At 36.9% G+C, this 24401-nt stretch overlaps 1 pseudogene; it reads left to right on the top strand.

Annotated features, from left to right (window-relative positions):
• Positions 1 to 4129: 4129 nt before the first annotated feature.
• LOC149166376 (putative UDP-N-acetylglucosamine--peptide N-acetylglucosaminyltransferase SPINDLY pseudogene) lies at positions 4130 to 5475 on the top strand (annotated as a pseudogene).
• Positions 5476 to 24401: the final 18926 nt, after the last annotated feature.

Raw genomic sequence — 24401 nt, 5'->3', positions numbered from 1 at the left:
GAATGTAAATATATTATAACATCTTTTGTCACTCTTTTAGGTTTTATTGTACATCTATCTGCTCATTGTAAAATTGTATGTGTGATGAATATTATACAATTGTAATTCATCCATAGTTCCTTTTGTCATGACATTAATTACAACTCCTGAACTGATCAAAATGTTTGGAAATGGGATTTTATTAAAATGGATCTTAATAATAGGACTACTAGGACTAACATATGTTTTTGGAAACATTTAACCCGACATTAAATTTTCTAATTTACCGATGACTTAAACTATTTGTGCATCTTTTTTTATTTCTCCTTGGTTTTGTTAAACATTATTCCCTAACTATTTTAGCATAAATTGAAATATCTATTATTGCTTGTAGTGAAGAATTTTAATACAAATATTATTTAGATCACCCAATAAATCATATTCAAATTGTTTGATTTACATATCCAAATTCAACTTCTCTAGAAAATGAGGAGATTTAGATGACTATGGTTGATCTATTATAGAAGAATATGTTTGCTTTATTGCAATAAAACTATTATTATCATTTAATTAATAATTGCAATTTCTACGCTTTTCAATGGTGGTCGTATTATCTTTTGGTACTATGTGACTTATAAAAAATTGTAGATGGTTCTGCACACATGGTGGTTAGTTTATAAATGGTTATGGATGGTTTTGGGTGCCTTATGGTTATTTATGGATGTTTTGTGGATAGTCCAATACACCTTATGGATATTTTTTGGTGGTTTCTGTATGCCCATTGTTTGTTTTACTTGGTCATATGTTTTGTGGTTATTGATTATGTCATCGATGAATTGTATTTCCCTTCAGCTCTGAGCTTTGTAGACCAACTGAGTAAATGTTGGTCTTGATATCTATGGACATGGGAAATTATTCTCTATTATTGGCCAATTAGGTTAGTTGGTCTCCCTGTGGGTTCTGGAAAATGTTGGTAATGTAATATTCTCTTCGAATAAGAATATAAAATGCAGTAATTTGCAAAGTAATAATTAAGAGTTTCTTTCTCAATGTTTTCTTCAATAACAATAGGAAAATATTTATGATTTAATTTTCTTAATCTAAGATGGATATCATGTAAATTAAGAGGGGTAATTGTATAGGTTGGAAAATTTTATAACTCAACATTGTACGTGTTAAAATTACCAAGAGAAATTAATTAAGAAAGGTAAATTTACCAACAACAAAAAACACATATAAACACAAGGTTTATCTTGGAAGACCCGAATTCAAGAAAAAATAAGCTATTAGAATATTATATTAATGTCCCTTGGCCACACCTGACCAAGTCAACTAAGTAAGCCTTCACTTGTCACCCCCCTGGCCCATTACAATGAAGTATTCCATAGCCTTTTAAAGGCTTCATTACATGTAACCCATAGATGCAAAACCACGGGCAACCAAAACCATGTTACTAAAACTACCACTATTACTCAAGTAAATTTAATTCTTTCATTGAGCCAAGTTTACCTAACAATCCCCCTTTAAAATTTGAATTGGGATTCTATTGAAGAAATACAACTGAACTAGCCAAGTGAATCAACATTGTTCACCTCCAGGCCCTATCCATGTCAAAGTTCATATCCAAGGTATTAAGTAATTTATCATGCATCCTAATCACATACTCCAAAATTTATTGATAATTTCCCTGGGGTACACATGCTTTACCTGGTCTTTCATCAGTGTGCCCATTTACATGTAAAAATGTCAAATGCCTCTTGTTGAGAGTATATTTATCTCAAGGATGCACACAAAGTGTTTGATGGAATGCTTCAATGAGATGATTTATCATGGTTTATCTCTCTCTCTCTCTCTCTGTATATATATATATATATATATATATATATATATATATATATATATATATATGTATGTATGTATGTATGTTGTGTGTGTATGTGATGTTTATGATACACAACCAACATCTCTCTCTTCCATATGTCGTCCATCCATTTCCTACAATCTGAAGAAAAAAAACCATGATAAATCATCTCACTGAAGCATTCGATCAAACACTTTGTGTGCATCCTTGAGATAAATATACTCTCAACAAGAGGCATGGCATGGGATTTGTTGTACGCCTCCTTACACATCTTCATAGCTCTTTTCATTCACACACTTGATGTTTAAAACCCATCAAGATTCTCTTTCAACTTTGAACTCACCCCATGGCTATGATACTAGGTAAAAAAATGTTGTGTAGGGTCTTAAGACATATCTAATGTTCAGGGCTGACAAGGTCTTTTTTGTGCAACAAAAAAGATTTGTTTTGTTGTTTCTTTATCTCTTTCATAGACTGCTTTAATTTATGGTATTGGAGGGCAATTTTCTATTGCATGCTTCCTTGCACAAATACCACAAAGTTGAATATTATTCAAAGGACATTTTCTCAATAGATGTTTTTTCTACATTTTTTACAAAAAAAAAACAAAACCACATTCTCTTCCTCTTTCTTTTGCTTACTTTTCAGCACACCTAATTGTGAGCTAAGAGTACTAAGAATATTAGTTTTGAAAATTTCCAAAAAATTGCCAATTTCAGCTATACTTATCCCTCGGTTGTTGATCCGTTGATCTAAAAATGGCATCTCTGGGTTCCTTACCATATTTAGGTTTTCCTCAAGAAATGTGTGTGCATAGATTATAGAGATATGGATAACTCAATTGTGACACATTTCTTTTTACCATGATATTAAGTATATCTATCCATTCATCTTTGATACCATGAAGCAAAAGGATTTTAAGAGTATATAAATCTAATTTATGTTAATATCCTTTTTTATGTTATAATGAAATATTTTTATATAATATTCAAGGCTTTCATCCTATTTTTGTGCCATTTTTAAGACTTCTTCTCGCAAATCTTGATTTGTACAGTAATCTTGATATTTTTCAAGAAAACATTGACACTTTTCATCCCAATTTTTGATATTATTAGTTCCCAATCCCATAAACCAATGCAAAACTAAATCATTAATAGTAGCTAGAAACAACTTGAGTTTATGAGCATCAAGATAGTAATCATAATTGTGACATAATACATCAAATTCAAAAAGGAAATTTTAGCATCTTTAGTTCTCATACCATGGAAATTAGGTAATTCCAATGGTAGAATATTTTCCATTTGGACATTTGTTTATGGATCCAAAAATAAAAATCCAAACTTATCTTCAACACTTGATGTTCGTACGCCTTTTGTTCGTTCTGTTCATCCTTGTCCTTCAAATTTCAATCATATTACCTTGTACAAATTCCTATCATGAAATGGAATATTTTGGTTCTTCTATAGGATTATCTGCAAATGGTATTTAAAGTGGTTGGCCATTGATTAATTCTTCATTCATTTGATAAGATGAAAGTATGAATTCTTGTGGACTAGATACTTCTGGAACCTTTTCTTCTTCTTTGGCTTTGCCTCTTTTGTGAGAAGCCACAATTCTTCTTTCTTGTTCCCTTCTTGTAATTCTAATTGCAAATGGATTAGTGAATGGCATGGCTCTTTTTGCACCATGATTTGGAAAAGATAGAATGGAGGGTGGAGTAGTTTTACCTATAAAAAATATACCTCTAAGATCTCTACGTCTATTCGTGCATCCTATTTAACACTTCCTCACATTCAAATAAATTATTGATGACTTCCACGCAACCTCCCGAATGGAAAATAATCTTGTAATATCCCATGTATTCCTTTTAAACAATCCTCAACACACTCATATTAACATTACTCAAATTCTATGATTCCATTGGAGTTCCCTTTTGTCCAAATATTTAGGTGCCCACTTTACTGAGAATATCCTTCACCACTATATATGGGAGAATTTGATCCTAAAATTTGAGAAAAATATTGAAAGTTGGACTTTTAGATCCCTCAATATTTTTGGGCACTTAACCCTTTTAAAATGTGTTCTACAAGCTATGCCCCTTTATTTTTTCTCAAATTTCCTAGCACCCAAGGCCATAATCAAGAAGATAAGAGCTCTGGAAAGAACTTTGCTAGAAATATTATCATTGATATCAACTAGGAGAAGTAATAGAGGGCTTGACAACAATGAAGCACATCATTGGGGAGACAAATGAAATTAATGTAGCTAAGGTGAAGGATAATTGCAAATATGTGCTATTACAAAGGTGAATATGAAGGAGCTATACATCAGGGTATATCTCATTACAAGAAGACATTTTTTTATAATCAACGCTATGCATATTCTATGTACAATCTTGATGTTGCTAATGGTGAACTACTAAAATTTGACATGGAAATTGTGATCTAGTAGAATTCCATACACTTACATCCACATTGTGTGGAAGGATGCAACAATTTAGGAGTCATTTACAAATACAAGGATAATCTTGACAAATTTATGGAGAGCTATGAGATGGCTTTGTCGATAAAACCTATTTTTTCATAATCTCTCAATAATTTTGGTGTAGTCTACACTATCTCGGGTAAAATGGACACTACTGCAAGCATGATTGAAAAGGGTATACTAGTAAATACTGCATATGCAAAAAATTGTATTAATCGAGGGTTTTTTCATAAGGATGCAAGTAATACCATGGTTGTGATAGAGGCGTATGAGTGGTGCTTGAAATTTGATCTAGACTCTCGTAATGCTACTCAAAATTGCATGCTAGCGATGATCTATAACTATGAGGGAAAATATGATAAGATTTATATTGCACACAGGAAATGGGGTAGATGGTTTATGAATATCTATTCTCAGTACACTAATCCTGAGCACCCTAAATGGCCACTAGTTATTGGTTATATATCACCAGATTAATTCACACATTTAGTCTCATATTTTACAGAAGCACCTCTTGCATGCCATGATTAACAATCACAATGTGGTCATTTATTCTGCAGTTTTTAAGGTAGATGCAAAGACACGTAGGTTTGTACAAAGAGTTTTGAAGAAATGTGGGATTTCGTGAGATATATATGGAATTCATGAGAAGAAGGCTTGCTCCAATACATGCTATATGGATTGGTTCTCCAAATACAACTGGTTTTCCGACCATTGATTATTGATTTATAGGTTCATTAGGAAATCCTTCAGACACAAGGTAGAAGAAAGTGGAAGAGCTTGTATGATTTCCTAAATGTTTCCTCTACTATACACCATCTCGAGAAGCAGGGCCTGTTGCAGAAACACCAACTCTTTCTAATGGATTCATCACCTTTGGAAGCTTCAATAATCTCGCCAAGATAACGCCGTAAGTTTTGACTGTATGGGAGAATATTTTATCTGTGATTCCTACATCATGAATTGTTGTTAAGTGTAAGAATTTTTGTTGTGATAGTGTGAGGCGAATATTTCTTTCAACCTTGGAGAATCTTGTTTTAGAGTCTTTTCATGTTGATATTTTACCTCTGATTTTTCTTAACCATCAATTGATCTACAATAGCGGGGACACATTTTTTTTTATTTTAGGTGTTGACATGGTCAATATCTAATACCATACGTGTCAACCACAGTATTAGATTGATGAGAGGTGTCAAAACCATTGTAAATTTGAGTGGGAGAAAAGTATAAATATTTTTGGTTAAGTAAATTGTGTAGTGTGTCTCAAGTGATTATGACAGCAATCAAAGTTTGAGATGGGTAGAAAATGTGTGGAGACTATGTGAAACAAGAGTGTGAAGCACGATTAATAGTGTGATAGCAGAGTATGAGGATGATTGATAGTGTGGCAACAAAGACTAAAGGAATATTTCTGAAGAGTTAAGGATAAATATCAAAACAAAGAACTAAGTGTACATAACAAGATTGTTGAGGACTAAATGCACAAATAAGGTTGTTGAGATAAAGTGTCTAGAGAGTTGAGGTAAAATTGCATCATGTTGAAGTGTTGAAACCAAAGATCAAATCGGAGAACTGAGTGTATAAATCAGATCATTGAGTACCAAATGTTGATATCATATTGCTGAGATAAAGTGTCCAGGGAGTTGTAAAAATTGCACAATAAAGAATTGAATTAGAGAAAGAGAAGAAGATTTGAGAGACCTGAAGAAGCTAGTAAAGAAGAGTATACAAATCAAGATTATAAGGGATTGATTTCATTGGTGCCTAAAAATTCAATGGGGATTGGTGTCTCCAGCAACTTGGCGCCTGCAAAGAAAGGGGGATTGGTGTCTCCTAAAGGTTGGTGCTTGCAAAGAAAGGGATATTGGTGTCTCCTATAGGTTGGTTCCTCCAAATAAAGGGGGGTTGGTGTCTCCTATAGGTTGGTACCTACAAAAATAATTTTAATTAGAGTTGGTACTCACAAATGTGATTAGTCAAAAGAAGTTTTGTGTTTTTCTACTAGATGGGTTTCCACATACATCCTAGTTCAATATTTGTTTATATTGATTAATGAATTGTTATGTTTGATTATTTTTTAAATTGTTAAATTTTATTATACTCACTGACCCCCTCTCAGTGTAATATTGATTCCAAAAATTGATATGAGAGTAGGTTCCTTCAGTAGTAGTCTAACCACTTGAAGGGAGATCCAACAAAAACATGGCTAGTTACAATGGTGGTTTGAAAAATAGAGATCCTATATTTAATGGAAGAAACTATGCCTTCTAGAAAGTGATAATGAGGGAATATCTAATGTCTCTTGGTGTTGATGTTTGGTATGCAGTGGTGGATGGATATAAAGAGCCACAAATGTTGATTTTTGTAACTATGATAGATCTTCATAATGTATAGTTGAGGCATTGATGTATTTGTAAGCATGTTATTCATGCTAGAAAAAAAAAGAAAAATATTGGAAGACATCTTCTTCATGTCGATTGAAAAAGGGAGAAATTGAAATTTTTAAAAATTGAATTTTTACGCTCCAAATAGATGATGTCGGCGTCCTGCTAGTCAAGTTGGCCCCTCAAATGTTGTTAGGTCCCTATAATACTAGTGTATTCCCCCATTATTATTGTCAATATAGACCTTATTTTTATTGTTGTGCCCATGTTGTCCCCATATTGCTATTATTATGCCCCATAGAAGCCCACTATTGTTATTGTTGTGCCCTTACATTATTATTGTTATCTCGACTCTGATTATATTGTGACCCCTTAGACTCCTATATATAGAAAGGAGGTTTTTTCATTTCAATCATCCAAGAATTACTCATTTGTGTAATGTAAAGTAGGTTTCCCCCTCGAAGAGGATGATTTTTAAGTCATTGATCTATCTTTTCTATCTTTCTGTGAGCTGGTTGCATAACATTTGGTATCAGAGCTTTGGATTCTAGGGTTTCGTTGCTTCAAATAGGTCCTCGTGGTATGTTTCCTATAACTTTTTTTTATGTGAAGATTTAGAAGCATAAAAAACAACCCATATGAGACGAAATAGTGATGAACGTCGTGTCAAAATTTAAGATATTTTATCACTATATTTTCGGAGATATGATCCAAGGAAGTTAGGGTTTTTGTAGGCTCCTGAATTCCATCTCAAACAGGCGAACGTGGGAAAATCATCATAAATTTCTCTCTGAGCATCAGATTCGAATTTCGTAAAAAGTGACAGAAAGAGGACAGACTATAGTTTGTTGGGTATCGATTTCAGGGTCGAAGGTTTAAACAGTGACACGTGGAACTTCATACAAGTTCGCTCTACTGAACTAGTCTATAATCAGGTCATTGTGGGATATTGGACATAACTCTTTCTTGGAGAATCCAATCTTGATCAGACTTGTGGGTTTGGAAATGGACTCAGTGGGCTACCACAGGACGAAATTTAAGACCTTGGAGATCCTCCATTACAGAGATACAACAGATTCAATATCGAGCTCCTACAAAGAAAAAAATGTGTGTATTTGTTTAAAATTTGCATAAATTTTGTTTGAAAAAATATTTGGAAGTGATTCAAAGGGTATAATGAAGCATAATACTCATTAATGGATGCCCCGAAGAAAGAAAATGGAAACACCTAGTAAGAAACCCAAAAGCTCTACTATGACACATGAAGAAGAAGAAGAAATGAAACATGATATATAAAAATTACGAGACCAAGCGCAACAATTTTCACTCTCACAAAGAGTAACAAAAAATGAAATGGAAGATAAAATGGATGGTTTTAAGAGTAGCTTAAAATCAGAAATGGAAGAATTGAAGAATGGCATAAAATCTAATATGGATGACATGAAATATAATATGGAAGATTTTAAGAATGGTTTAAAAGCAGACATGGAAGGTTTCAAGGAAGGTTTGACAAAGTTGCTACAAGAAATTCTCCCTAATGGCGAAAAGGTATTAGATGAAACTCATGATGAGATCAAAAGAAATGCTAATCATGATTTCATAGACTCTAACATTGGATCTAAGACCCACCATGTTCAAAAGATCGATATGAGGAAGTTTGATGGCACGAATCCGTAACATGGATACTACAGATGGAGCAATATTTCGATCTCCATAATGTGAAAAACACACAAAAGGTACACATTGAAACTTTATATTTGTAACCCAATTAGTTTAAATGGTATCGATGGCTTTGCTCTCGTAAAAAATTGTCACTTGGTCAATTTTTACAGAGGAAATGATGGCACATTATGAGGATACAAAGAACAACACCTTCTTTAGTCAATTAATAAATCTCAAACAAAAGGGTTCAATGGTGGAGCACATTGAGGACTTCCAAAAATTGAATATAAGGGAAAATGATATTCCAGTGGAGCATAGGATTGATGTGTTCATAGGGACCTTAAAGGATAACATACAACATGAGGTTCGCCTTTGGGAACCTGATTCATTGGAAATCATTCAGGTTGGCAAGAAAAATTGAAAGAAAAATTATGGCAACAAGGAAGCCTAGCACTCACAACTATAAAGATGGAAGTGTTGTTGCCCCTATCCTTCCACAACCTACAAGGTTGACACCAAAACAATTGGAAGAAAAAATATAAAAAGGGCTTTGTTATAGTTGTGATAGAAAATACACTAAAGGTCATAAGTGTGCTGAGAAGAAATTATTTTACATAGATTGTGAAGAGGAGGAAGAAAAGGAACAAGAAACGTCAAACGAAGAAGATATACACTAGGAACCTGTTAGGTTCCTATACCAATAGGAGTCATAATTTTGAATGACTAAGGTGAAGCCTTGTAATATTGTACATACCTTTGCTTTCTACAAATGTTTTCCATATTAAAAAATTAAAAAAATGTAAAGAGGGTATGTCCTAAAAAAAAAATCAAAGGACAAAAAGAATAAGAGAAGGTCAAAAAATGAAAATATATGAACCCCAAAAAACAAAAAGAGAGCATGAAAGTGTGCAAGTCTAAATGCCACTACTATTTACTTTTATGAATAATAATGATTATGTGCAGCTTGTTATTCATGCCAAAATCCATGGTAATCAAACTGTTTAATCTTGGTTATTTCATGCTTTGAATTTTATGTTTCTAGTTAGAGAATAAAATCTGACCAAATAGTTTAATCTTGGCATATCAATAGATAGGTAGAGAAAATAAAAGGAGCTCATCAGTTTAATCTAAGCCCTTGGATGATATAAGGTTAGAAATAGATAGTTTGTTTTATAAAAGAAAAGATAAGATAAGGGTTTGCTAGCCTAAATGCACCCAAATAAATGACGAAAAAATGTTAGGGTAAGAAATGGGTAAGTAGAAGTAAGGTTGTTGAAGTTCAAAGTTGGTTGGATCAAAACACATTCATCATGCTTAGACATATGTGCTAATATGTATAATCAATTATGGAAGCAAAAACAAAGGTTTACAAGTTAATTTAATTAACTCCCCCTCAGTCATTTTTCCCCCATACTTACTAAATTCCTACCCACAAGCATGTTATAGTACTTTTAATCCTTCAAGTCAAAGAGGCTCAGAGCATTTCTCTGACTTTTGGTGGGATTGGACCCTCGGATGAATGACTTATGGATGTTAAGTGCTATAATTCCCTTCATAAAAGTCATTTCCCTTCATTACCCTAATAAAACCCCTTTTCCTAAGGTTAAACTCCATTTGCCTAGGGAAAGTGAAAACCCCCAAGTAAATCCTATTTCACTCAAAAACCCACAAAAAGGCTTTATCCTAAGTAGAAGTGTTAAATGATTATGTGGGGCATCACAATGAAAAAATCGCGCCTATAAATAATATTTTACACTATGCCTAGTGTACTTTACATTCCCGCATATTCATTTCATATTAACATGCTAACCTAATGTATTACCTCCCTGATATACTTTTTTCCCGTATTAAATAAATCCTCCATATATAATATCCCAACCCATAGTTTAATTATAGACTATAGTTTTACCCTCTATTTCATACTCCCTCAACGAACCCCTCTTAACTCACCAACCCTCAGTAAAGTTAAGAAAATCCCTCTGTTTAAACCCATGGTACCACTTCATTAAAACCCTTCTGATCAATTTAATCCCGTATTTAACCTATAATTAATCACAAACCACTTGTGATTAAAGCCTCGGGCCCCCTAAATTTTTTCCCCATCCCATCCGTGCTATTTAACCACCCGACTATCGTCCGATTGTCAGCATCCAAATCCGATGACTCACAGTCATATTAGGCTCACCTGACGCCCGACCTTTACCCGAAGTTAAACCTCGTCATAAAACCCGTCCGATCAATTAAACCCGTGATTAAATCTTAATTAATCACAAACCGCCAAAGATTAAAGTCCCGAGCCGCCCCGAAACCCATGCTTTTATCACTCGCGCGCTTCCCTTGCCTGACTGCCGTTCGATCACCATCCCCCTCATCTGACGGTCTACAACCATATCGGCCGCGCCCGATGGCCGATCATTACCTGCCTGATAAAGCGGTTTTCCCCTGAACCCCATAGGCTACGTGTCAGGCGTGGAGGTAGATCGGGTGACCCCTCCTCAATAACACCTTCACCAAAAAAGCAGTGCGATGGCTTGGAAAACCGCCTCCCCACATAAGACAAGACCATCACTGTTCACTTAACTAATCCTGTGCCAAATTTAAAAAGTTGCTTGTTAAAACCCTGAAAACCCTTGTTTTTCATTCCTTTTGCCCCGTTTCATAGTAAAACCTATCAAACCCTTTCGGCGCCACCCTAAACCTCTGCAACACAATTCAACCTCTGATTACTTTCAAAACATTGCCACGACTCCTTCCCTAGACATCCCTGTGAAATAAAACCATCAATTTCCTTTCCTCCCAACCTATGTTTTCTTAATGATTGTTGTATTTTGCATGTATTTAGCAGAAGACCAGAGCTAGGATAAACAATTTTGATACTAGTCATAAAACTTGTTTACTCCAAGACTCTAAAGGAAATTTATTCAAAAGACTATATTAAGAAGAAGAAGACAATTATACACAGAACATAGAAGAAATCATTCACACAGAGACATTGACTGTCAAAGCAGAGGAAGCAAAAAGATTATACAGTCAAAAGACAAACAAATCAAACATATAGAAAGTTGATCAATATCCATTACCATATGCTGATACATATAAAAAACTAAATAATTTACTGTTGAAATGCATAGTAAAAAGTTAAAATGTACAGTAAAAGTAAAAACACAGTAAAGGATATTGACAAGTCATCAAAGTAAAAGAGTATCAGTGTCAAAGAGTATCAGATGAAAGCCTAAAGTGACTAAAGCCTCCAGCGTGAAAGTTCAAACAACAAAAAGCATAAAGGGCTAGAAATCAAACCATAAAAGCCAACAATACCAAAATACAAGGGACAACAACAAACAGTTCAATAGCTGTCTCTATCTTTTTGCAAGAAGATAATTTTATTTCCTAGATTAAATCTCAAGTTAGTTTGAGATATTTTATAATAAAACTTTTGTATAAATACTTCACAATTCGAAGTATGTAGTGTGGATTCTTAGACATTTCTATAGACTTCTTGATCAAAAGACTGTTAAGCTATTGTATCATTGACTGAGCCAACAAGCTGGATTGATGAATAAAAACAAGATATTTCACAGGATTCATATGTTTAGCGAAGTGTAGTCAAGTATTTTCTCATGTTGTTGTTATCTTTCCTAAATTTTTTCCACAATATTTAATGTATTTCTGAATCTGAATGCTATAACTAGAACAATATCTCAGAATTTGTTTAATTACACTTTGTTTTAACAATTAGGCATATAAATGTTTTCTACTAATATCTAAGTTAAGGAATTATTTATTGCTCCTTAGTTTAGGTTGTTCCTGATAATCTAGGTCAAAGGATTCTTAATTGCCCTTTTCTCTTGATTACCCTCTGTTCCTCGTTTAAATCCCGGTCTGAGAATTCTTAACTGCTCTCTCACCCTGATTAAAACCATTTCACCCTCCTGTTCCAAAGACCTACACTTTACACTACTAGCTTGCCCTTTGAACATTCCCTTTAGTGAGTTGATCTAGTTTTGCTGCCCTTTTGTTGACTCCATAGCCCAATGGTCTGAAGACATCATTCTATCCATCTGTTTTAATGATCCCACCAACCAATCTTCAATACAAATAAAAAGACCCCCCGAAAATTCATAACTAGCCTGAAATCCCAACAAACAAAGCTAAATCATATAGAGAGAGCCCTCTCTGAGCCTAGGTTGGCTAAAGCCCATGCCCAAAAGTTGGTTTGTGGTTACCTCCATCATTTTCTTTCTTCTAATAACTTCTAGAGAAAATTCTGAGTGATAACATAGTGGCAACCATACTGGGAAACAACAACTCCTCAGTCCTAATAAATCTTTAAGAAAATTCTAATTCTATATTTTGAGCCTCTTAAAGTCATTTGTTCGAAGTTATTTTGAAACAAATCTCACAAAAACAATTAAAAAATTTGAAATTATGGCTTCCAGGAAGACTCATTTTACTAGGGCTAATCCAGACCAAAACCCTGCCCCAATAGTTGATAATCCCAACCTAATTTCAAGAAAATCTAAAAAAGAAGAAAGTTCAGTTAGCGAAATACCATTAGTTAAATCTAATTCATGCCCTGATGAATGGTTATTTTTAGAAGAACTTCCCTTTGATGTGCCATTTGATCTTCCATTATTTAGAACAAAATCTGAAAGTGCAATCGATGAAACTATTCTAGATCTTGATTTCATTGTAGACCTTGAAGTCCAAAAGGCCAACAAATCAATTGATGAATACATTTTGAAATCTCCACAATCATCCATTAATACTACCACTACCCCTGAGCTTTCTGAACAATTGTCCACTACTTTGAGTTCACCATTGTTCCCTTCAACTTCAACAATAATACCTTCTGAAGTCCATTCTTCACCACCATTTATACCTTCACTCCCTCACCAACCTATCATTACTCATTCATCACCTACTAGTCCTGGTTCTTCATCCACTGTTGCATCATCTCCAAGTACCTCAACCCCACATCTCAACCCCTCCCAACTTACAACAATGGTAAATAGATATGCTCCTCTTGTTTTACCTGCCCAAATTCATGCTATGCCTGCAGAATATCAGAGTAAGATTTTCCTGTTTGATTCTACTGGTCATCACACTGCTTAGCAACATGTAAACAAGATGTCCGACTTTTTTGAACTACATGAAATAGATGAAGCTGATGTCCAAATGAGATTCTTTTCCCAAACTTTGATTGGTGATGTCAAGAAGTGGTTTAAAGCCTTTCCTGCCAAACACGTTGCAAACCTAGCAAATTTCCAAAGGTTGTTTATTGATAGGTGGGAAAAGAAAAAGAATCCCTTACAAATCCTTTCAGAATATGAGAATATTAGAAGAGGACCTAATGAAACTGTTCAAGATTACTCCACATAGATATGGCATACCAACTTAGGGAAAGAAACCCCCCAACCTTAGAAGAAGTGCAAAGTGTAGCTGTTAGTGTAGAAGCTAATTTGTTAGCTAAAAGGGATAGAGTTAGAAATGAAAGGAGAGGAACTGCAAAGGATGAAGCTTCACCATTTGACATTAAAATAGATATTTTAACCAAAAGTATGGAAAGACTAATGGATAGAATCGGGAACATGGAAAGGAAACCCCAACGGGATAACCAACAAGCACCTCCAGTTAGAAACCCAAATTTCAGAAACAATCAAAACATTGGGAAAAACGGACCGGATCCGAACATTAGGCCTCCTTTTCAAGAAAATTTTGCAGAGACATCCCATCCAGAAGATCCATAGCAAGATAAACAAATTAACCTAATGGGAATAAATGATGAAGACACTGTTTTTCTAACCCAAGATGAGCAGGAACTGTATATGTTGCAACAATTACAGGTACAGTCTGGGGAATCATTTGATTACAAACAGGGATATGATTCTGCCATCTTTGAAGTTCATAAACAATATAATCTAAGAAGAAAAAAGAATGTTGATGTCCCTGACCAAACTAAGAGAACAACACAAAGTCAACCCCCGAAAATAAAAGAAGTTCGTGTTTCAAAGATCCTCCAAATTCTCCCTAGGGAAAACCCAAATCCTTCTATCCCCACAATTGTAGACATAACCCCTGATCAACCTTCTGTTGATCAACCATCCACTTCAATTCCACCTAAGGAACCAATGGACAAAGCTCAAAACATCAGATTTGAAAATCCACATAAGGAGGTTCCCAATAAAGGAAAAGAAGAGAAGCATACTCAAATCCCTGCTGCAAAAATTCAAAACCTTCAAACAGAAAAAGTCTCTTTTGCCATTCAATTTGGGAATAGAGATTGTTATATACCTAGGGGGATAATATGGCGTACCAAGGGAGGTACCCAAGGTAATAATGTAATAATGGGATGGGCCATAGTAATAAATAAGGTGGTTAACCCATGTCATGTAAGGGACCACAAGTAGTTAATAATAATGTAATGGGCCCATAGTATTAGTTGATGGTATGAGGAAACCATGCTAATGATGCATGGTATTGTATGTATGAGGCCTATATAAGGGCTAGAGACTCCAGATATGAAGAGGAAGAGAAGTATTCTTGTATGAACAGGCATATGGCTTGTGGAGTGTTCTCCTTCCTTAAGGAGTGAATGTATGGTGTTGCCCTACCATAAGGGTTTTGATAATAAAGAAGCATTTCATATTATTTCTGGGTTTCTTTGCATTATCTTATACTTTTATATCAGATCTATAATATTCTGGGCTAGATCTACAACAAGTGGTATCAGAGCTACAACAGAGATAGCAAAGCTAAATATTTCAGTTCCATTAATAGAACTAATCAAGAATGAAACTTATAAATCACAGATAAACCAGACCGTAAACATTGCTGAAAATGAGGATTCAGTTAACTTGTTTGATGACCAACCAGAACTAATATTTGGTCCAGATGTTAATGGCAAACCATTAGAAGGAGGAGTTCCACCTTTTTACATTAGCCTTAGTATCCATGACAAAATTCTACACAATGCAATGTTGGATTCTGGGGCCTCCCACAACTTAATTCCCAAATCAGTAATGGAGAAATTAAACCTAGACATTACAAGACTGTACAAAGACTTATTCTCATTTGACTCTAGTCAAGTAAAGTGTCTAGGATTGATTAAAGACCTGTGTGTCACTTTAGTCCAATATCCTTCCAAAAACATCCTTATGGATATTTAGTTGCTGACATCCCACCAAAGTATGGCATGCTGTTATCCAGATCATGGGGAGCCAAACTTTAGGGATCCTTACAACTAGATATGTCATATGCAACAATCTCTATTTTTGGACAACCTAAGAAACTATACCGAGAAACCTCAATGAAATATATGGTAAGTAGCCAGGATCGGCCTCAAAACTTTCCCATATACTCCATACACTCAGATATCGATTCTTTTATTCTGTATAATGCTGATCAAACACAAGAAAAAATTTCAGACAATACTAATACAGAACCAAAAGAAATTGTAGTTTCTACACAAAATGAAACTAACTAGACTACAAAGTTGTTCAATGAACAAGATGGTCAAATTGTTGTAAATGATGAAAAGTTTGTTGTACCAGATAGTGTAAATATTGATCGTGAGATATTATGGCATTTAGAATTTGATGGATCAGTCAATAGGCTAGGAGCAGGAGTAGGAGTGTGAATATATAATTTAGAAAATAATTACTCAAAAGTCCATAAATATAGATAGAATTTTAAATGTACCAATAATATGGTTGTGTATGAATTATTAATTTTAGGTCTTAAGTTAGTTAGGAATCTAGGAGCTAAAAGAGTTTATGTCATGGGAGACTCTGAACTAATTATAAAACAGATTGATGCTGTATATATGGCAAAGGACCCTAGATTAAGTTGTTATAGGGGAACTATCGTAGAAATACTTAACACTTTCCTAGAAACAAAGCTTGCAGTAATTCCTAGAAAACACAACATGCATACCCATATTTTAGCAATGTTTGCTAGCACCTGCAAATTAACCTTCCAGCCCAATCATTAGTACACTGCTGAAGTTAGGCACAAACTTGCAATTCCAGATAATTTTAAGAATTGGAAAATATTTTCTAATGATAAACAGATAAATGACTTTTTAATTTCAGAAGGAGAGTTTACCAATAACAATATAGATACTGATACATCAATAGATCCTAACACTAAGGATAAGATAGAAATAAATGAGATAAAAGGTGATGAAATAGATAGACTCAACCCAACTAAACTTACCAAACTAGATGTAGATAACTTAGAGCAAATGGAGATTGATGAAATAATTAGTGAAGAAACCGAAGTAATTAATCTCAAGGATAACTTCTTACCAAAGGGATTAACCCCTCTAGAAGATTTATTTGATTTAAATGATGTTCCTAGGAAACCTAAAATGGAACCATTAAGGTCTGATATAGAGGAATGTAATATAAGCACCGATGAGAATCCTAAATTGATCAAACTTTTGAAATCATTACCTCCAACTGAAAAAGTGAAATACATTGAGTTGTTGAAAGAATTTCAAGATGTCTTTGCTTGGAGTTATGAGGACCTTAAATCCTATGACACCAACATGATCCAGCACCCAATTCCTATTAAAGAAAATCAAAAGCCTTTCAAACAAAAACTTAGAAGGATTAATCCCGTCTTATTTTTTTTTCTAAGTAATACTATTCTATTAAAAGGAAGTGAAGTAAAAATACATCGAGGCTTCGGCCTCTGCAGTGAAGAACAGAGTTATTTCAAAATTCTAAAAAAAAACCAACCTCGTTTGCCCAACGAGGGGAAACCAGCCTGAGTAAGTCTCAAAACTTAACTTAAAATACCCACATAGGGGTTTTGATTCAAAATAACTAGAAAACATGCTAGACAATTTGAGAATGAACAAAAGAAAAACCTCAGACAGCATGGTCCTGAAACTGTCAATGAATGGCAAGGCGACAACTGGAAATTGGATCAAAGGTCTAGTTGGACCCCCTGGAAGTCCTCAGGGGTGGGCTCTTCAACAATGCGAAACATGTATTCATACCAGTCGTCATCTTCTGCAGACGTGCCATGCGGTATGCCATTGGTTGCTTGCATGCCTACTGAGCTACCCGCAGCTGCATGTTTGCTTGATGTGTCGTCCCAAATTCTTTCAACCGCTTTCATGCCACCTTCTCGACCTACAGTATCATGCTTGCTTCCAGTCGTCTTCGCTTCCTACCGAACACCTGTTTTCCCTGCCATCTGCTGCTTGCCTGGTTCATGCTCATCCCTATTGCTCTTAAGAGCCTTCTGCTGATCGCCACTGGTCCTTTTCTCTGGTTCATTGAAATGGGTCTGAGCTCCCTGCTCAGTTTGCAGACTCATTTCCTCAGTGAAGGTAACAGAGACTGTGGCTATGATAATTGGATGAGTCAGAGTACTCTGGAAGCGAAATTGAGTTGAATGGTAAGAGGGGTGAGGGGGAATGGGGAGATTTTCAGTTTGGGTAGCAGCGTTCGCTCTCCGGACTCCATGAGCCGGTGACCTGCCTCTACCACTGCGGGTATCAGGGTATCTGCCCGAGAGAGGACTATGGGAATGAATGGTGGAGGGGGAAGAAGAATCAGGGTTGGGCGCTGTGGGGGGGCGAATGTTGCTGCCTCGACTACCTCCTCTTCGACTGCGCATGCGATGTCGAGTGTGCACCATGACGGAATGGATTTCTGAGTTTTCAGTTGGGGAGACAGAGATATCTCAAGGATTGAATTGTTGTTCAGAAGAAGAGAGGAGGAATCATGAGCTTGATTTGGCACACAATGGGGAATTTGGGAGAAGTGGAAGCCATTGCCCAGATTGATACAACTTAGGATCCAGCAGCGCCTTCTAGTGAGGGTGTGCGAGCTCGTCTCCACAGCTTGGGGGGAGCAAGAGAAATTTAGCAGGAGGGATGAATGAATTGTGATTAACTAGGTTCATGGCCTTATTCTTGCTGCAATTTTCTCGACTGGAGCACCAAAGTAATTGTGCTTGTAGGTTGACAGGAACATGCTATAAATTGGCATGGAAGGGGATGCGGGTGGCCATGTGGCCAAGCTGCCTGCCATCCTTTTGTCTAATCATCCTTGACTGTGTCATTAACACCTGCATCTGGGTGCGCCTATTCACTCCGTATCAAATCATTATATTCCTGTATCTGAGAAGCTGTGGTGATTGTGTTGATCAAACCTGTATGTAGTATCCAATCACAATCCACTCCTATATTAGCCAATAGATCAACTACTTTGTTAAATTCTCTTCCGATATGCTTGAAGGTGACTGCTCTATTGGTGTTGAGCCACTGTTCAATGAGTTCTAATCTTTCTGCCAGTCTCCAACTGCTGACCACTTTGTATGCCAGGGTCCCTTACAAAAGCTGATTAACCATATTAATGAGAATATGAGAGTCACCTTCAATTACTAGGGGGGGGAGAAGCTATGTTGTTGTGCTAAAAGTAGCCCTTGCCATAGCCCTTCTAGCTCTGTAGAATTTTTCGTGTCCCAACCTAAAGATCCTAGGAAGATTAGAAGAGGTTTGCCATTGTGATCCCTGAATGCTCCTCCAAATCCTGCTTTTCCTGGGTTACCTTTGGAGGCACCATCGAAGTTCAGTTGAATCATATTATGGGGTTGAGGGCTCCATTTATTTGGTATGCGATGGTGTAATAAGGATTTATTGTGCTTTGCCTGGACTTGGTTTATCCGAAGATTCAAATTTGTCCATATATTCTGCTCCTGAGGAAGGGAAGGAAGATCCTCTTCAATCCAAGTTTGGAGCATTAATGTTTCCTAAATTTTTTTACAAAGGTTGTTCCATATGACTTCTAGAAGTGTAGACTGATCTTTGAAGATTCAGTGGTTTCTTTCTTTCCAGATAGTCCACATAAGAATACCTGGGATGATTTTCCATAAGGAGTTTAATAGTGTGCTCTTGTAAGGCTTGTTTGCCCAACTGTGAATGGTGTTGGTAATATCCTCTTTAACTCTCCCATCTTTTTGGCATCTGAAATTTACTTTTTCCCAAAGTTTGTTCGCCAACTGACATGAGTTCATGAGATGCAGAATGGTTTCTTCCTGTTGCATGCAGTTGGGGCATATGGAGGGCCCATGGAAATTTCTTTTTCTAAGATTGTCCCAAGTAAGTATTTTGTTTTGACATAACAACCAGAGGAAAGTAGAAACTTTTGGCCATATGTTAGGTGACCATACTTTGTCCCATAGTGGGTCTTTGACTGTGTGGTCGCCAATCATAAGTTGGTAAGCCTCTTGAGTGGTGAAAGTTCCGCGTGCCTTGTATCCCCAACGTATTATATCCTTCTTGTCAGAAAAACGAATTTTCCTATTGGTGAGCTCTGTCTCCAACTTATTTTGAATAAACTCTGTTCCTTGCCTGATGATGTGGGCCGCGCTTATCCATTGCCGGTATCCCTACGTGAGAGTAGGTATCTAGTGTTGGATAACTTTCTCCATCCGATGCTCCTCCCAATCCTGTGTTTGGTAAGGGCTGATCTTTTCACTCAACTTGGGTCTTTGCTGCCATGATTCCTCCCAAAAATGAGCATTATTGCCATCCCTTATTTCCCAGAAGCTGTGCTGTTGAATTATATCATTGTGCTGACTAGCCACACTCCAAATTAAGGAGCCTTTTCCAACATCCATGAGTCGAATTAACTCGTCTGTCGGTCGGTTGTTTGCATATTTTTCTATCCATAGAATGGCCCATGGTGTATTCAGAGCCGAAATCCATTTCCACCATAAACGGGCTCCCATGACTGCATTGCTATGATGTGGATCACACAATCCAGTGCCTCCTGAAGGTTTTGGACGACAAACCTTAGCCCAATTGATCAATGCCCATTTTCTATTTTGTCCCGAGGATCCCCATAAAAAATCCCTCTGGAGATTTTTGATTTTTTTGAGCACCCATTTTGGTGCTGCCAAGACTGAGAAAAGATAAAGAGGCATGGATTGTAGGAAAGCTTTGACTAGAACTAGACGACTTGCCATGTTGAGGGCTCTATAAGTCCAGGAGGAAAGGCGATCTTCCAATTTCTTTAGGAACAATTGCCAGGTAGAATGCTTTAAAGTCAAGTCAGTCATGGGTGCACCCAGATATTTAGAGGGGAGATAGGCAACCGAAAACCCAAATATGCGAGCTATGGAAGATTGAGTGATAGAAGGGGTATGAAAGAAAAAGATTTTGGATTTGGAATTATTAATGTTGCTTGCAACAGAGGCTTCAGAGAAATCATTCAGGAGTGATTTTAACTTATGAGCTTCTTGAACTGAGGGATGACCAAACAACATGTTATCAACCACAAATTGTTGATAGGTAAAAGCAGGGGTGTTGGGGAAGGAGATACCTCTGAGCTGCTGGGATTGAAGAGCACTTTTGATGCTGCGTCCAAGCCCTTCCGCCATTAAAACAAACAAAAAGGGGGAGAGAGGGTCTCCTTGGTGAATGCCTCTAGAGGGATGAAAGAGGGTGGAAGGTATGCCATTGACCAGAAGGGGAAAAAAAGTCGAGGTAATAAGACTCATAACCCATCTAACCCAAGGAGGGGAGAATCCAAAGGTTATCAACATCTTTGGAATGTAAGTCCAACTTAATTTATCGAATGCTTTTGAAAGGTTGATTTTCAGTAGCATGCCTACTTTTTTGAGCTACTTCAGAGAGTGTATGATCTCATGGGTGAGAATGATACCATCTGTGATTTGTTGTCCTTCAACATATCCTGATTTCTCTGGGGAGATGAGCAGAGGTAGAATTGGCTTCAGGCGAGAAGAAATAACTTTAGATACGATTTTGTAAATGACATTACAAATCGCGATGGGCCTGAATTTGTCTGGAGTAAATGCTTTCTCTTCTTTGGGGATGAGGGCGATAAAAGTTTCATTTAGAGAGGGAAGCATCCATCTTGAAGTCCGGGATTCTTCAACAACTTGCCATACTTCCTCTTTGAGATCCCAAAAATTGTGAAAGAAATTTGAGGTAAATCCATCTGGACCGGGTGCTTTTCCTTGCTTGAGTTGTCGTGTAGCAGACTCAACCTCCTGTAGAGATACCAGACGAAGGAGGAGCTGATTGTGTTCTTCTGTTATGATTTGTAGAATGTTTTGTATAATTTTCTCTATCGCTGGCCGTTAGTCGACTGGTGCTTCTTGATGCACTTGTTTGAAATAAGTGAGGAGCTCTTGTTCTATATCTTCATGGCTTTCTAAACGTGTGCCTTGCTAATTTTGAATATGGGTGATAGTGTTGTGCATTCTTCTCTGAACAGTAGTGTGATGAAAAAATTTTGTGTTTCTCTCTCCCTCCTTAAGCCATCTGACTCTAGATTTTTGTTTCGAGAGTATCTCCTCTTGCTTTTCTCGTTCTACTATTTGTATTTGTAGGAGCTTTTCCTGCTTTGAGAGGGCTTCAGTTCTTCCTTCCTAAATGATTATCTGTTGTATTCGTTTCATTTCCTGAGCTAGATCATTATGAGCTTGGAATATATTGCCAAAGGTTAGTTGATTCCAACGCTTGATGATCGTTTTGAGATGTTTGAGTTTTTGTTGGAATTGGTACATTTTTTAGCCCTCTGGGGGATTGTAATTTTTCCAAGTTGTATGTATCAGGTTGTTGAAGTCTGGATGCATCAACCAAAAAGCTTCAAGCGAAAAGGTCTTCTAGTGTTGTTCCCTGGTTTGTGCCATTGGAGCGAAATAGGCCAATGATCTAAGCATGTGAGAGGTAAAATCATGGCTGAAAGATCCCCTCCAAGATGGATGGCATTATCTGAGAGCAGAAATCTATCCAGTCGGGATGCGATTTTCTGGGTGCCAGTTCTTCTATTACTCCAGGTGTAGATGCCATTATTGAATGGCATATCTATAAGCCAGTTGTTTTGGATGAAATTCTTTAAATGGATACTTTCATTGTCCAATTTATTCCTGCCTCCTCTTTTTTCTTCCATTTTAGTAATCATGTTGAAGTCTCCTCTTGTAATCTAGAGTGGATGTATTCTGGTGGAGTTGATCAGAGTTAGTGTATTCAGAATGTCTATCTTATGCACTGCCTCCTGGGGGAAGTAAACATTGGTGATATGACCATGCACATTTGTCCCTATTATATGAAAAGTGGCTTGAATGAATTAAAGGTTCGCATGGATATTAGTAAGCTTTATAGCTCGTTCATCCCATGCTATCGCTAGTCCTCCTGAAGCTCCTAGGGAGTCCATGGCTGCTGCTTGATTGCCTGGCCATGCTTTGACTAAAGTCTGTTCAAGTGTGGTAGAACTACATTTTGTCTCTTGCATGAAGAAGATTTGGGGTTTCTCTTGCTGAATCATGTTTTTTATCACTCTGTATTTCCCAAGGCTTTTTAACCCTCTTATATTCCAAGAAGTGAGCTTCATGTTTCATTATTGGGTAGGGGACTATAATACTTTGTTAGCTTGGAATATCTTCCAGATTCCACCAGCATTTCCCCAATACGGATGGTTCGTTGGAGGTTTGTCTTTCTTCCTCGTTTTTTATTATCCTTAGGAATGTTTTTTCCATCCCATTGACTTCCGGGTTGAATACCTAGAGATCTTTGATGATGTGCTCTAGAAAGGATGACTTCCAGGCTTTCTAGCTGTCTTTTAGGGATCTTGTCAATTTCTTTTTTCCTGCAAGCTTGTTCCAATCCCAATATATCCAGATCTTCGATGTCTATACTTTCAGGTTCTTCCTCCATATGCTTGGCCTCACTGCTTTTCGCTGCGAGATTTGACGCTTCTGTGTTCTCTTGCTGCAAAATGTCTGTATCCATTCCATGGGGTTTCCAGATCGGTATCTTGCTGGGCGTGGAGGTGGTTATATCAGTGGTTTGTGAGGTCTTTAGAGTTGGCTCTGAGTCTATGGGGTTGAGCTTAGAGGAAGCCTTAAGAGGCTCGTCAAAGGGAATGGGAGATTCAGAAGCTAGCTGATTAGTTTGGGCGAATATATCAAAGTTGTACTGGTGGCTGGCATTGAAGAGCTGGCTGAAGGCTTTTTAGGGTTTGGTGCAGGTTTCTTGTGGTTCTTTTTGCGATTGTTTACCTTGGTGAAACCTTTCGAATCAGGATTTTCTGAGGAGGTATGAGATGGGGGTTTCATATTTAAAGAGCAATCATGAAAAAAATGGCCAAGGGCATGACATCTTCTACATCTAAATGGCACATGCTCGTAATCTATTGATTGAATCCATTCAAAATCATCATGATATAAACTTACCGCATTCGAAAGAGCTTTGCTTAAATGCATGTAGACACAAATGCGGGTGTAGGAAGTATATCTTCTGAGTTTTGTCTCCTTCGCAGATTTGATAAACTCTCCCAACCCATTTCCGATATTTCTCAATGAATCTTCATCCCAATACTCCACGGGGAGGGAGTAGAGTCGGATCCAGACTGGTGCCCAGCTTAGATCTTCTTTGTCTGGGTTAAATCTCTCAATCCAGTCTCACAGATAAAGACCAGCTGCATTGATTAAGTAGGGTCCTCCATTGATGACTCTATTTCGATCCTCTATACAGTTGAAGACTGCCATGAAAAAGCCCTTTGGTCCCAGCTGCAATGTAATGTGCCCTTTTGGTTTCCAATTGGCAGCAATCCAACCATGCAGGGCTTTCTCTGTAGGCCAGAAGGTAATAAATTTCCCTATTAAAGCATGATCCTTCATGTACTGGATTTGGGCGTTGATTCTTTGACTTGGTAGTTCAATCTTTGGTCTTTCTGCTGCAACAGGCTTACAGGTTGCCGAGATTGCTTTGGGAGCTTCATCCCTTCCTATCTCATCTGTCTGTGCATTATAAGTCATTTCCGCTTCCACATGTGGCTTCTTCCCGTTCTTTTCCGTATCTATCTGAGGTTGTCTTTGATCATTGGGGGGAGGCATTGTGTCCTCCCCCCTGGAGGTTATCCATGACAGGTATGCTATTCGTTGTCATATATTGTTGCCAGAGTAGTTGAAGGATTGTTGCAGAGGCGTCGTGGTTTGAGCAGGTCTGCCGTTGCAGAGTCTGACGAAAACCCTAAACCATG

The sequence above is a fragment of the Pinus tabuliformis genome, chromosome 5_1, assembly GCF_031772625.1.
Source record: "Pinus tabuliformis cultivar Carrire ecotype Pingquan chromosome 5_1, CPIR1, whole genome shotgun sequence".
Lineage (NCBI taxonomy): Eukaryota > Viridiplantae > Streptophyta > Pinopsida > Pinales > Pinaceae > Pinus > Pinus tabuliformis.
Note: the sequence above shows the minus strand (reverse complement) of the source record. Positions and strands in the feature narration are given on the sequence as shown.